Below are 16,126 nucleotides of genomic sequence, written 5' to 3' on the forward strand. Positions count from 1 at the left end.
TTGATCCTGAATGAATTCCCCTACCTAATGGTCGCTCCCAGCTCCGACACCACGAAAAAGCGGCAGCATTCACGCTTCCTTTTTTTCCCGTTCTATTTTGTCAGTCTTCTAAACAGCATCACTTTCTTTCTTTCAGATCACAGAAAAACGTTATATAAAATCCCTTCAAAATATCAGAAGCTGTATTTGTATTTAATTTTCTGTGGTATGTGTAATCTGAGACTCGCCCCCTCCCCTCTCGTTCCATTCAGTAATGGCGGCGACGGATCCAGCTCTCTCTCTCTCTCCCTCTCTCTCTCTCTCTCCCTCTAACTTTTCCATTTGGCTAGGATGTCGATTGAGCGCGCGCCCTCCGCGTGTACGATGCTCCGTCTTCGATAGTGCACAATCAGCAATGTTTGTGTGTTGGTCTTTTGCTATTTCAAGCAAAACGTAGAGATTTTAATGTTATTATATAGTTTTATTAACAGTTTTACTTTTTTGTACTGTAGAACAAACAATTTAGGCACGTGTGGCAAAGGGAATTTCTGTAATAATAATAATAATAAATAATAATAATAATAATAATAATAATAATGCATAAAAGCTCTCAGTAACGAAAATGTCTGCAGATGAAGGTACTTAATGTTTTCCTTTTAATGAAATAGGTGAGGTGTCAAGTAGTGTTATTAAAAGTACAAGTTAGAAATACAGAAAGATTGTGTGTGTGTATGAATGCATGCATACCCATTAGAAACATGGAATTAATTAAATACATATTAGCACACCAAAAATATTTAATACAAAAACATCAAGTAATCATCTAAGACACCAGATTTTGCACTTCGTAAAAAAGGGAGGTACTCACTCATACAGGCGTGGCTACATTGGCTTCAGTTATGTTAAAACGTACTGTACAGTTAGATATGTATGCAGAGCAAGTTTTTCAATATTAAATATATTTAGTACTGTATATATAATTGTGGAAGGATGTCAGTGATGTATGGTATTTCTGTTTTAAGGACGTAATATACGTTGTATTATATTTGAAGTCCTATGATATGATGATTTGATGTGATTTAGATTTTCTTTTTCCAATAATTGTATTATGCTCTGAATCATTTGCTGTTTGTTCAAGGGCACTGATTTGTCCACAAATGTAACTTGTGCATACCACTTATTCTTATCTGGGGCAGTGTTATAACTAAGGCATTTTATGAGGATGCCAGCACCTGGCCAACATTGCCATGACGACAACCTACCAATATTCTGGATTAGAAGGGCATTAGATTTAATTCTTGATTGCAAAGAAAACATATATTGTGTTTAACTTTCTTCAGGCAAACAACAATTAAATTAGATGAAAACTGTCCAAACACACTTCTTGAAACAGCTGTTCTTGAAACTGTGCTGAGCTGGAAGTATCTTGGGAGGGGAACCCAGCAACTAGAGTCCAGCTGGTGGGTAGCACGAGCTGCCACTTTAATTGGAGTATAATCATACTGCAGATAAGTAAGGGGGTGGAGGTGCTGAGCAATAGCTGTGAAGGTGGCTGATTGTCTGGAGAGTGTGGGGGCACAGCAGGCAAGCAGAGTCAGAGTTTTGGCATGTTATCAAGTGGTTTGTTAGATTTCATCCCACCCTTAGTGCCCAAGTGTTGAGAAAAGCACAACAAAAGCCTACTTTTAAGCTGAGAGTTGAAATTGACTTTTCTCATTAACATTTAGTACAGCTGCCTAGTGTCTGAGGTGGAACGCTTAGCAGCCTAAAAAGTTATTCAGATTGGCATTTTTGGGGGAATATAGGGATTTACCATAGGAGCGCACACCAATCTACAACAGAGGCCAATTGGAGAGCATTATAAGGAAAGACACAAAAGGTTGTGTGTGTGTTTATGAATGGGTGTGTAGCTTGTCTTTGAACCCTTGGCTATGTCTTTATCTGCTACCAGATCTCAGGTTTACAGCTGGAGTTATTGGTGCCCTTTTAGTGTGGCCACTACAAAATTGTTCCTGAGCCCATAGTAAAACCTAGGCTGGGTTAAAATGCACTTTCCCAGTTAAAGACTAATGTCTTCAACATCAGAATAAAATGTATATGCCTGCCTGGTTGACCCTGGCCAATTGTGCTTTCATACACACTTGCTCTTCTGCTGGCAAGCATGACAATGTTACAGTTTTCTTTTTCTCTAAGTATAATACTAAAAATAAAATCACTTCAGCTATCACAACAGCAGTTATTTGATAAAATATTGGACCCTTACAATTAACCTGATTTCAAAGCTGTATCATAATGACACAGCTAGAGATGAGTAATACATTTATTGAGTTTTTTTTTTTTATCATGTTGAAAAGTTGGAGTGTAAAGGCTTAGAGGATAAAACTACCATTCCACTTTTCATTAGATTACAATTTTATCCTTTTAATCTAAAAAATATTCAGTCTCAAAGGAAAAGGCTGCATATTATTTTGTGTTACTATTTAATTTTTTATAAAAAAATAAATAAATCAATAAATAAAATCACCATTCATTGAATTTTTTTTTAAAACTATGGGCCCAATTAACTAAACGTTAAAATGAAGTTTAATAATCAGAAAATGCTTCAAGGCAGTTGTTAAAGAAGCCAGCAATAGCTTAAAGACAGCTTTTATGTAACTCACGTTAAATCTTGTGAAAAATGAGAACATTCTTCAGGTTCTAAAATTGTAAATTGTATTTTTTTACTTTTGTATTTTTAATTTTATTGTTATAAAGTCAAATGGTATGCACTGTAACAGATTCTGAGTCTTTTTTTCATTACTGGGTGAAATGTGAGATTATACTGTATAGGTAGAGCGGCTACACAAGTACTATACTGCTACAGTGTGTAGGCATATGACATTGATGAACAGCAGCCAGACTGTTATTTTTAATATTCATCTTTTATGTTTCCATTAATTATATTTAAAAGGTTACAGAGCTATAACTGATGCAGTCTGTTATTCCCCTCCAATATCACAGCTATTGAGATTACACCCAGATTAGGTCGTGATTGTATTTAATACAACACATGCAACAGACAAATCAAGATCCATTTCATTTAAAAAAAGGGAACAATGGCAAATGGCAAAAACAAGTTGACATTTTTTGTTCCAAATTTTTTGTGTACACCTCATGCAATGCAGGGTGTAAAGTTGTATTGTATGTCATGTGAATGCTATTCCGTATTAGCTCTGGGAAGCAAAACAAGATTAATTGTGTTATGTATGCAATATTTGGTTATATACCATTAAAAAAGGCCAGGGACTTGCCCAAGATGAAATAAATCAGTGACTGAGTTGGGATTTGAACCCACAATCTCATAGCTGCATTTATTTGTTTTTAACACTGAACTAGAAAGCCTCATATGGTTTGGCAAAAATGTCTTATAGGCTATTTATCCAATCTGAGGTCCTTTGTTCAGTCTTGGCTGCTTGACCAAAGTCTAATAAAGAACTGCAAATAAACTAATAGTTATATTTTTTATGAACTTTTATGTGCCTGTTAAGAGGAAGGTCTCGTCATTATTTGTTTTATTCCAATACTTCTTTTAAAATGGCCATGTATCAAGGTGAGATAAAAATTAAATAATTATTTAAGGTTATTGAAAATTGCTGAACACACAACTGTATTTTCTTCAGTTAACCTATAACTGGGTAATATTACCACCAAAATAAAATAGGTTTTCTACCATTATTTTTATCAGATTATTATTATTTTTTTAATAAAAAATATATATATATTAATCAAAATGAGGTGAATGTAAAATTGTGGCATATCATTTATTTTTTAAATCTTAAAAAGGGGTTGGGGTTATCACTACTTATCAACTACCATAATTAAAACCTAATAATACAAAAAAAAAGATCATAACAACAAGAGATAAGGCACATTATCTTATAACATTCAATTGAATGTTAAGACAATACAAAAACAACATGTACTGTATGTTATGATTGGAAACAAGGTAAGAAAATCAACAATCCTATGTATTCCGAGCATTTAAAGTAACACGTACAGAATGCAACAATGTTTTGCCTGGTGATGGTGAAGACACTTGCAAGGTCTTTAAATTATTTCAGGTAATTTCCTCTGGACTGTTGTCATTAATCAATACATCAACCTTCTCCTGAAAACGCTTAGCCTTCTCTTGTGCTTTCGTCTGTCTCTGCCCATTGGTGGTATGTAAGGGAATCTAGGATGGTCATTCCAGTCTGCAGCAGGGGTACTGGAATAGAAATAAGCAGAGTCAGATCCTCCTGAGGAAATTAGCCTAGTCTAGCTGCTCCGCCCAGTCCACTGCAATAAAAAAAAAAAAAAAAAAAAAAAAAATGATATAGACATATTGGGATTCTTTTTTGAAGATGATAAACATACACATGTCAAATTAGAAAGCAGACCTTCTGCACATTCTAATCTCTCTTTTAGGTTACACGTTTTATTAATCAGAAATTAATCATTTAACCTTGTTTTATAACAGACATTGCTTGTTTTAACATGCCTAAGCACTTCTAAAAGTTTATCATAGCAACTTTGCATGGTCATTTTGCAGTTATCCCATGCATTTCCCCTGGTTGTTATACATTTGCACCATTTTTGTAAATGTGTTTAGCCATGCCTCCTTGTGCTTTATGCTAATATGTGACTTATCATTCTACCACTGTGCTCTATTAAACTTTGCTATGCTTTCACTCTGGGAAAACTTTTAGAAGTGAAGTGCTACATAGAAGATTAAAATGCCATTATAGGAAAAAAAAAAAAAAAAAAACAAACAAACAGGTATATTATAATCCTGTGCAAAAAGGAAGTTATCAACAAACTGATTTATTATAAGAATATTCTCAAATCTGACTTCCGATGAAACTAGGCATTCCTCATAAACCAGTTTTGATTACAAGGAGACAAATGACACAGAAACTAGGGGCCCAGTCCTAATGAAGCCATAAATGATATAAATAGCCAGCTGCTGTGTAAACCTACAAATTAAGAGCAGCTCAGCCTTGATACAGCCATGAGTATGGTGATGTCTGTTTTAAAATCTAAACAAAAGGAAGTCTAAATAAATAAATACTGTAAATAATTTTGGATTATACACCTAACTTTTGAGTTCTTTTAATATGCAAACAGTATACACAGACTACTCATAGGTAAATAAATTATACACTATATTACAGACTGGTCAATAGCACATTGCATGCTCATGAATCATGGCACAGGAAAACCCAAGAAAAACTTCTGCCACTCTAGGAAAACTGAGAACACTTTTTAAAATAGGAGATCTTGTAACTTATTATTGATAGTTATCATGGTAAAATCTGCTTGATGAAAAGATGTTTCCTCAGCCTGTTTCACAATTAATTTGGTTTTGTGGAACAGTTCATAGTTGGGAAAGGCTTTGCTTAGCAAAGTTGTTGTTTGTTTTTGTTCAAAGTATTAGCTACTTAATATCTGAATCACGTCCGTGTGGGGATTAGCTAGCTGACATAATATATCCTAGTTGAAAGTCATACAGCTAATGAGCAATAAAATGGCTATTCATCACATTGTGTGACAATGTCAAATGACATGAACATAATGTCATGCATCTCATGAGTTCTGCAGGTGGATTATCAGGGTACAGAAATGAAAGTCACAATGAGAAAACCAGAATTAACTGAAGTAATTTTGTAAAGTTCACATAGATCTGGGCTATGGTGAGTATGCAATTCAGATTTTCACATTTGTTTTTCTAAAATGCATCTACAGAATAAACGCAATAAAAAAAACACTTTTTTTTTAACTTGCACACTGTTACGAAGAACAGTGTAAACTGATTTCTTACAGTATTGACCACAAACCTCATGGGTCTGATGGCCTATTATATACCAATAAGATATACAGGGAGAGCTGCTTCACTACCTAGGGAGACCAATACTCTATCATTGAGGAGAAACGTGCAGAATAATACGCTACTGAAAACAATAAAACTCAGTCACCTCTGGATTGTTTTTTCCACAATCTAAATAAACGTTTAACCTGTGGAAGGTGGCTGGATGCAGTGACAGGCAGTTTGTTGAATTGAGGAAGCCCAGAACTGCAGTTGCTCAAAACAAAAACGTGGAGGGCTGAAGTGAATATGCTGTCAGTCAAACATAGGCACACACAAAAGTAAAACAAATTAGTGAAAATAAGCCAAAAGAGCTTACAGAAGATGATAAGACCAGCATTTTTTTTTCAGTACAACACAATAGACCCATTGATAAAAAAATATACATCAAGAGTTATACATTCAGACCAAATACATTTTTTATTCTGACTTGATGGGGCCAGACTTATATAAAATATATATCTTTACTGAACCAACTGTTCATTTTGAGGTCTGTAAAAATTCCTGAAGTAGAAGACAAATGCATTACAATACAATTGTAAATGTAATGGAGATATGTATTTACATCTTTAAAATAACCATAATAACTAATTTCTGGGTTAATTATTCAGTGTCTACACTGAAGTCAGGACATAATGCTTTCAATAAAATTTAGAAAATGTAAGCAGCCTTTCTATGCATCTGCAGACCCAGTGGTCTGGGTAACACAACCAGTGGCAGTCCTAGGATTGGACAAACAGGGAGATGAACTGCTCCCTCTTCTCCAAATAAAATGCCTTCTCCAGGGAAACCAAGAACGTTGTTCTGATCTCCTGCAGAGTATAGTATAAACTATTTTAAGCCCAGGGGCCATTGGTAAAAAAATAGTTTTTCAAGCAGGAAAATTCATTTAACTGATGGGGGAGTTGGGTGTGAATGGAACTATTAAAGTAAATCCTCAGTGTTTGTATATGACAAAACCTCCAGCACTTCATATCTTTAGGCATACTATTTTTTTCTTTTATATCTTACTTGCTCACAGAAACTACAGCAAAAGAACAGGCCTCTGCACCTAATGACCCCTTTCACAACACAGCTGGTAATAGTTACCAGACTTTGGTCGCAACTGATGTCACAGAAGTCAAGTCAAGGTAGACCTTGCATTATTTTACAGAGCCAAGGCATAAGCAGGCTCAAGCTTCCCTACAACCTGTTAATTTCAACACCTTTTGAACAACGGTAAGCAGTCCAATTAAAGGTACCTCAGGACTGCAAGTTCTCGCGATTTAGCCAGGGTGACTGGAAGTTTAGGGTGACTATGCCAGGCCTTGTTTGCAACAGGTGAGCATCTGAATTCCCACAGCTTCCGTATTGGGACCCTCACAGGAAGTACCTGGAACTCAAAGAGCTGTGTATTCAATAAATACAGAGCAACATTTTTCACATCCCACAGGATTGGACTTTTGCCATCGCAAAATACAAAAAACATGTAAGCTGTAAAAACGGAATTGCTCGTAAGCATCTCAGAATGGGAATCAAACGCGTTCCAAGCTGCGAGAAAAAACATCTCTTAATTTTATTGCTTAAATGATCCCTATTAAAAAGCTACAATAACTGGCCCTGTAGCCTTCCCTATGTCCTGCATCTGGACCCTTATTTAGTTTCAGAAAGCGAGGTGAAATGGCAAAGTAAAATCTTTTTTCAGCATTCGTGTGCAGTTTTTTCACTCCATCCTCTGCACCATTTCCCACGATTTAACCATTGTCCTTCACTTTAGCTGCTGAGATTTTTTTTTTAGTTTGTCCTCTTCTTTGTAGACGGACCCACTGCTGAGAATATTGCATGATGGTTTTCTTTGTGTAAATTCAAATGCTATGGTACTTTCCCTGGTTTCATTTTTTATACAATCCTTGTCTGCTTTAATAAATCCCAGGCAACTGAGTCATGAATATAACCTCTCCATTGTACTTGGAATACTGCTGAAACAAACTCAATAATCTAATTAACAAGATAGACAGCAAGAGAACTGAGCCCAGCAGTCAAGAAGTTCTTCACTCAGTTATGAGGACTTGATATTTATTTATACTCTATTCCAGGAAAACCTAGGAGTTGGTGCATCTACTGAACATATGCAAAACTGGGTCAACGTAAAAAATATCCCTTTACTATTATTGTCCCTTAGTACAAAATCATTGCATTGCCATTGTAATTCTATTGCTTGACTGCAAAGATCATTTACAGTTAAAAGGTACTGGTAATTTCTAGTTTGTAAAATAGAGCTAATAAATAAAATGTGGTAGCATGTGCCCGAAGCCAAATCCTACTGAATTTCTATACCTGCACATGTCTGTACCTGAAAGAAATTTTTTTAACACCTTCGTTAAAAAGAAAAAAAAAAGCGATCTGTATCCGAGGGAATATATTGATGACTTTTCTAGACAGGGTCCTGGGAAGAAGCAGTAATAGCATTACAGTACATGTTACCATGAGACAGTGACAAAGTTAAAAATGCAATCCAATTCAGAAAACGCATTAAAGAAGCAAAATCAAATCTCTGGCCAACAACCAGAAATTGCAATATACTGCAATCTTCACAAATCATTTCGTAGATGTCCAATTATGTCTTTATTGTCGAGGGTAATCCAATGAAACTGGCGTCTCAGAGGGAAAAGGAAGCCAGCCTAACTCATTTGTTTTAATAAAAAAAAGGCCTTTCTGCCATTTAATTCTTATATGAATAAATGCAACAAAACATATTATTGTAGGTTTTCCCTAGATGAAGACATATACATCAAGATTAACAGCGAAAATAAAACTTTAATTACACTGTGTCTGATTTACCTAAACATTGATTAACATTAGCTTACATATTACAAGGTTTCCCACTGATCTGTAATAGCATCTTCCATTACTTACATTTTGGAAAAAAAATCAATACCCAGTCCAAATGTATCTGGCAATTGGGTAAATACATTCCAAGCTCTCCATTGGAACAATGTTATTTGGTATTTATTTATTGTTTCTATTTTTCATTGACTGTACAGTAACCAGTCTGACATGGTATATTATAAATAATATTAGTTGTTACAAAAAATATAAAATATCATCAATAATACAAATGTGTTTAGGAACATTTAAAAAGCAATGAGTTTCTTGAGAATGTCTTGAATACAAAACATCTGTTCCAAGATGACTTAATGCTATTATTTAATAACACCAGGCAAACTTAATCAGTCAGTCCCACAAGCCTTCTAATATTTATTGGCAATAGTATAATAGCATCACACTGACGAGAGGAATGCCATCGCTTTTTAGAGGGAGTGGGTTGAGTATGTCAATTTTCTCGGGTCATCGTGTGCCTTCTTTTACCCTGTGCAACAAGAAATGAAGTCTTGTTTTAAGAATGACTATAAAGCCTCAGCTTAAGATACAGACTATAACATGGAATAGCACTCCCTGGCTTGCCTGCTGTGTTTGGGTCTGTCACAAATATGGCTGTAGTGGGTGAAATTCAGACCAGAAATAGGAACCAACACAAAATAAACAGAGAGGTGGAGGGTTTGATGATGCTGAGCTCTTGCTTGCGCTCAGCATTTAATAATTAAACAGAGCAGAAAATAAAAGGTTGCAAGACAAACAAAACACAGGACACGGTACTTTAGCCAAAATAAATACATAAACAAAATGTACTAACACTAAACAGACAAACAAACGATTGGACGAACAGACAAACACGGTGAGTTAAATTAAGATTTACTTTACGTTTTTACTTTCTCCTCTTCTCACCCGTTCTCCACTCACCGAATACACAACCCAAAGTGAGTGAAAATATGCTGCTTTTATGCAGCTGTACCAAGACTCGATTGCTAATCAATCATTCAATTGGAGTCGCGGTACAACTGCACGTGAATTAATAAAAGTGCAATACCCTGTGCTCACATATTACTACATTTTACCTGCACATGAAGTGCTGTGCAATCCTCATGCCTAAATACAAATATACACTCATGTTACACAGACCCATTTATATCCCATGTACCAATGACTATACACCAACATTCACTACACGTAACATACAACACAAATAACTAGCCCAGGGGAGGGGCATTTTGCCACAGGGTCTCGGTGGGGAAGGTAATTTGAACAAATGAAAATCTCAAAGCCCATTCTCCTTTGCCCTGGCCCTGTCATAGACTGTAAGGGAGAACATGCATTCTTCACTCATATTTTTGAAGTCTCAATCTGGAGTCAATCTAAGCCTATAATAAGATAGGGGAAGTAATTGCTTAAAGCAAATGTTGCATAAAACCACTTCTTTTTAGTTTAGATTCTTTAAGAAGCAAGATGTTAGGAATGACAGCTACATTCTAGAGATTTTATCTGCAGTGCAAATAACAATTTCTACAGTTGTTCTCAAATGTAAGACAAACAGCAGTTTTGATCGCGAATTTGATTGATCCATCTGGACAGTATCTGATTATACACTATAGCCTGTACATGGTACGGTATTTGTACACTTCGCACAATTGTGTTGCCTTACTGTATTTCCTGTGTACTGATAACATGGAAGAAAACCTAATGAAACTAATATTTAACACGAAATAACCTTCTTAAACCTTCTTATGTAAAAAAAAAAAAGTGTAACAGGTGTGTTCTGTTACTGTGTGGCCATCCGCTGAGAGACACAGAGAGTTTGTAGCTAAAACACCACTCAGGCATCCAGGTTTTAATAGGAATCACAGGGGTTTCAGGCAGTTGCAGTTATTGGTGGCTGACACTACGTACCAGAAATGGTATCCCTACTATGGAAAGAAATACACACACGTGTACATAATAATACAGAAATTCAAAACAAAACACAATGATGAAAACAGCTGTAAAACAAACTCTAGCCAAGCACTACTAAAAAGGAGGTCTCACTTCCCCTAAATGAATCCTGATATAACCACGCAGTGACCATGTTGTAGCTCACCCTGGTTCTACACACAGTAATGAGTGTTCTTCTCCTTCAGGCTTGCAGATGAAACTACCAACCAAACAAAGAGCAAATGAAAAAACAAAGAAATTGGCTTTTCAGTCTCTTTTTAAAGACAGGTGACCAGGTTTAATCGATTGTCAATTCTTCAACTGACACCTGGCCACCTGCTGCAAATTCCTGTCAATTATCTAAATTAAACACACTTTTTTTTTTATTTACAAACAAAAATACCACCAAAGTACACTCATTTACAGGGGAAAGCCTCAGCCCTGCCACACCTGTGTAATTACAGTTTATGTGACTATAAAAATTGGTTGTGAAATATGAGGGCTGTTCAACTGAGCAGAGATCTGGATGTACAGCTATCTCACGGGATCCCATTGACATGCCTGGCTGATTTCAAGTACTGGATAAATGTGTATGAATCAGATATCCATTTAGTGATATGAGCAGATAATAAATCCTGCCTGTTGTAACAGTCCTTCCCCACTGGACTGAAAACAACAGAAGGGGCCAGGTAGGAATATCAGCTTCAGATCTCTCAGCCCCTGTGGCTTGCTAGGGTGACTCATCTGCGGTAAAATGCTTCTGTGTTGCAGTGGATTAGAAAAAAAAAAGGATAAACTTCTGTTTGCTCTTTCGCTTTTCAAAGGCCTCATTTAATTTTGGAAAAACCGCAGTGAATCACCCAGTTTTAAAATGTTAAGAGTTGCAGACATTCTACAGATGTTTTTTTTTTTTTTTTTTTTTTTAAAGTAGTAGTTTTCTTCTCTTTTCCTGGAATTTATATAGGCAATTAAGAAAGTGGGTTTGATTCAAGGTTTTAACCAGTTTTAACACTAGAGACCACTACTCTTACCACTTTCGTGAAGCAGCTTTACTATAATTTGACAGTATGCATACTGGTTCCCATCCCAATTGTCAACATATCAAATCTTCAGAAAAGTATGCTTGGGCAAGACTAGAAAGAGCATGTCAATTAACTTTTCTGATGATACAAAAAAATCGAAATCAGAAAACCCTTTTTGGGCATCTTCAAAAAGCAAGAACATTTTTAAGAAAAAAAAAGTAATAATAATAATAACTGAAAAACAGAAGCCCTTATATGAATGAGTTGTGTATCAATTCTGTGGATAAAACGTCAGGAAATGGTTGTAGATTTTTCTACATTCATTATCAACCTGAGTGATTCAAAAAAACAAATCCAGAAAAAAAGAAGTCGTTATTGTATCTCTGGAAATTGGCATGAGACGTACACTGGGTCTGAAGCACTCATTTTAAACTATCCTTTGTTGCTGTTGATGCAAGAATGTAAAATATGTTTAGTTGATTAGTAACTCAAGACTAGTATAGAATTTTTTAACGAACGAGAACGCGCCACTGACTAATAATGGAGAAAGAGAATTTCCAGACCTAGAATCCTGACTAAATGCTAAGTAATAAACTTGATCAAATGAAGGGGCGCAGTAAAAGTGAAACTGTTTTCTTGAGGAAGTTGAACTAACAGCAGTCTACAGCTTGAATATCTGCCAATGGGAGGAAAAAAAAAAAAAAACACAATGATGTTCTTTTGTTCGACATTTAATGAAAATGTACTTACGTTGAGTAATATTGCCAAAAACATTTACTAAAGAAATCACTTGCCTATTGTGGTTTTATTGTTTTCCTTTAAATCAAACATGATATTTTTCATTCAAGCAAGAAGTGTTTCACACATTTCTAGTACTTAATGAATTTTGAAGTCTAATCATGTATTTAACCCTCATGTATTTGAGAATAATTTTTCTCCATGTTATCTGGGTTTAAATCTGTCTCATGTAGCTTCACCTCAGTCCCTACTGGTCAAATGTATCCGTTGATTTAGTTCAATTGGTGACAGCTGCAGTTTGCTCTTAAAGAGGCCTGGGATTGTACAAGCATGGAGACTGAGTAATGCTCATACTCTGAGGAGGGAGGTCTCCCCAGGTCAAGGTTAAGGTAAATTGGAGGGGCCAGTTTGGGGAAACAAGCAGGCTGTCTGGTAGATAATCATCAGCTTTTCTGAACATTTCTTTCAGTACTGATAATGCAAAACAAGACCCTTTACTTTATGGGAGACTTCATTAATGCACTAAAAACAACAGCAAAGATAGAATTACAATCTCATCTCATTTGCATATTTAAAGGTGTATTTCAACATTTCAATGCTCTGAATATGTGTGAGTGGTAGGGGGAAGGGTATGTCTGTATGTCAAACGCACATATTTACATGTGTATACGTTTGCTCTTGAGTGTTACTGACAGCACACGTTTTCTCTTTAGAACTGCGCAAGCAATGAATGCCATTGTCATACATTTTTACACAGCTATAAAAGCTATTACAGACACTTTAGTAAAACACTTTACTGACTGTCTGTGTTACATATTGGTATATAAAAAAATCTGTATTAGCTATCATGTTTTTTATGGCCTTATTGATTTAGGAGCTGTGCCAATATTGTAAATATTAATACACAATCCACTATAGGTTTGTATGAATATGGTTATGTCCCATATATATATATATATATATATATATATATATATATATATATTGTGTGTGTGTGTGTGTGTGTGTGTGTGTGTGTGTGTGTGTGTGTGCGTAAAGAAGGTCTATAATTATACAGCATTTACATTAAATAAATGCAGCCTGTGACCACAGTGTTTGTTTCCCTCATACTGTAGCTGCACTTTTGCATTTTTCTACTCAAGGCTAAAGACCGCAGTTTCATATTTCCCTGTCAGTCAATGGGAATCTGGCAGCCACTCATACCAAGCCTTTCCCAGCTGAAGGTGTGGTTTATTCAGCATGTACATACAGTAATAATGTGTACTCGTGGGATTTAGTTAGTGATGAGAATAAACAACTAAAAACCAGAAAGGGCTGGAATCATGCATGTTGCACTGCCAAACATCAATAGGACAGACTGCAATTTACTGTAGACCAGTATTTCATATAAAACAACAACGAATAACCATACTGCTGATATTTATGTGAACTACAGTGCAGAACTTCCACCTAAAAAAATGTATAAAAAAAGATGAACACTGTTAGTTTGCAGTATGTTTATGTAATACAGAGAGTTAATATTAAGTGCCAAAGTATTAAAAATGGTTTAAAAACAAGCTATTTGTATATTTGTATTACAAGAAAAAATCTGCTGAAAATTGCAGTTAATTCTCAGAAATACAGTAGCAATAAATGTGTTTGGGCACTGCATTGCCTCTTTTGATTACCCTTGGTGGGGAAAAAACTGCATCTAGGCAGATCATGCACACAGTTCATTATTATTCAAAAATGCAGGTTTCAGCTCGAATCTAAACTTAACAAATGATATCTAAGGACAGGAAAATGAAAACAGTTCCCTTTCTTCAAGAAAAAAAGAACTGCAGCAAAGTGTGCCCTGGATAAAAAAAATATTAAAAATGATTGGAGGAGTAATGCATATAGAAGTTCCATTTAAAATGCTTCCAGGAAGACTTAATAGGACATTTTTCTTTATCTGACAACCAAAGCAAGAAAGATTGCCTACGACTGCAATCATGTTAACTAGAAATACCAATTGAATGTATTATTGTTCTTTTCTTCTATTTTGATCATATAAATGTATCTGAAACTGAAAATGATGTAATGCCATAAAATATGTGTATAAAACACAAACAAACCATTTCTGTAATTCTAGGAGCTCATTATCAGTCTTCTGCATTCCACATATTCTTCAGTGGTATTGTGTAATTGGTGTACCTTCAGGGGATAGCTTTATGAGTTCATGTGTATTTTTTTTTTTTTTTTTTAATTGATACTGTATTACAAACGTGTAGAGGTCACATGATCTAAACAGAGAGACAGAGTGTTAGCTTTCTACCATATTTTTTTTTATTGTGTTCAGGTATGAAAATATACCCCATCTGGGATGTGTTATTTAGATTTGTTTATGTTATTCAACTAAATTATCTAGATGCTGTCTGTTTGAACATGCTACTGGTCAACTATTTCAGTACTGCAGACCTGTATAGAGGTAACTGTAACTCCACTCAAAATGACAGACCAGGAAACTCCATTATATCTAATTTTCAATATAAGAGAATTTGGTTAGTTATTCTAGGGTAGTCTCTGTCTAGAAAAAACATCTAGGTTCCATCTAGACATCTTTTTCATCTGTGAATGATAATACCCAAGATAGGTATATAAATATAACAACTTCTCCTTTACAAATGTTGTCTGTGCCCCCTCCCTCCCTCCCTCCGAAATACCAGATGTTTCCAGTTGTTTTCCTTAGAACTCCTGCTTACAGGCTCCTTTGTAGGTTCAATACGGGTCTAAATTGTAGGTTGACTCATTTGGTGTTGCAAGCAACCATTTCTGGTTGCCATCTGGCAGTTTCTCATGTCAGGGAATGGAGTGTTTTAAAAAAGACTTAGAGATTTGTTTATGCACATTCACTTTCAGACACAGAAGGGGTATTAACAAATCAAAAGTGGGTTTGAGACTGAAATAAAATAGAAAGCCTAAACCAAGATGTAAAGATCTAAGTAAAGAGACCCTAAGAGGTGTGCACTAGCAATTTCTTCCAGAATCAAGATCTTCACTTTCATATCAACTTAATGTTTCAGGGGGAAATACATTTCTGGTGCACACCCATCATCATTTTTTTAAATTTATTATACAGGCCTCATTACACAAATTCTACCTTTCTCACACTTCCCCAAAGTATTAATTTAATAAGTACATGCATAACTGTAGCATAATACAGGTGAAATCACCTTGAAAAGTCATCATTACCAGTTTGTTACCATCATGGGTAACATGAAGAATGACCCAGTTCTCTATATACTGCAGAACAGTTGCCTTGAGCTTTGAAAGGTTTATTAGGATGCATAGAGAGATGCCCCTCAAGCAATATTAAAATGAGTTTGTGGTTTATATAGTCAAGCTAGTGGAAATATGTTCCAAAGAGTATGATTTTATAATGACCTTTCTGTGGTATACATGACAAGTATCCATGAAATATTAAATTTATTTGCTCTTGCCTTTTAAATTTAAAACAAAATGTTTTGATGATGGTCTTTAGCTCGGGTTTTTTATGTAATGCTACACTGGGCAACGTTACCACAGACTGTTTGAGCAATAACTATGTCATAATTAAATACAAAAGGCGGTGTCTTGGCTAATAGAATGCTTGAGCAAACCCATGCAATTAAGTCATTTTTCTGAAACAGGCATTAATGCAGAGTGGACAGTCCCTCGGGTTTATAATGCTAAGCAAAAGAAAAAAAAAAAAAAAAAA

The 16,126-nt window shown here is 35.3% G+C and overlaps 1 protein-coding gene across 3 annotated transcripts in view; it reads right to left on the reverse strand.

Annotated features, from left to right (window-relative positions):
- Positions 1 to 283, reverse strand: part of LOC121324228 (rho GTPase-activating protein 5-like) — a 34,851-nt gene extending 34,568 nt beyond the window's left edge. For all 3 annotated transcript variants that reach the window (XM_041265883.1, XM_041265884.1, XM_041265886.1), the window contains exon 1: positions 25 to 283. The gene's annotated coding sequence lies outside the window, so the exon portion shown is untranslated. The remainder of the gene's footprint in view (positions 1 to 24) is intronic.
- Positions 284 to 16,126: the final 15,843 nt, after the last annotated feature.

The sequence above is a fragment of the Polyodon spathula genome, chromosome 12 (genome assembly GCF_017654505.1).
Source record: "Polyodon spathula isolate WHYD16114869_AA chromosome 12, ASM1765450v1, whole genome shotgun sequence".
Classification (NCBI taxonomy): Eukaryota; Metazoa; Chordata; class Actinopteri; order Acipenseriformes; family Polyodontidae; genus Polyodon; species Polyodon spathula.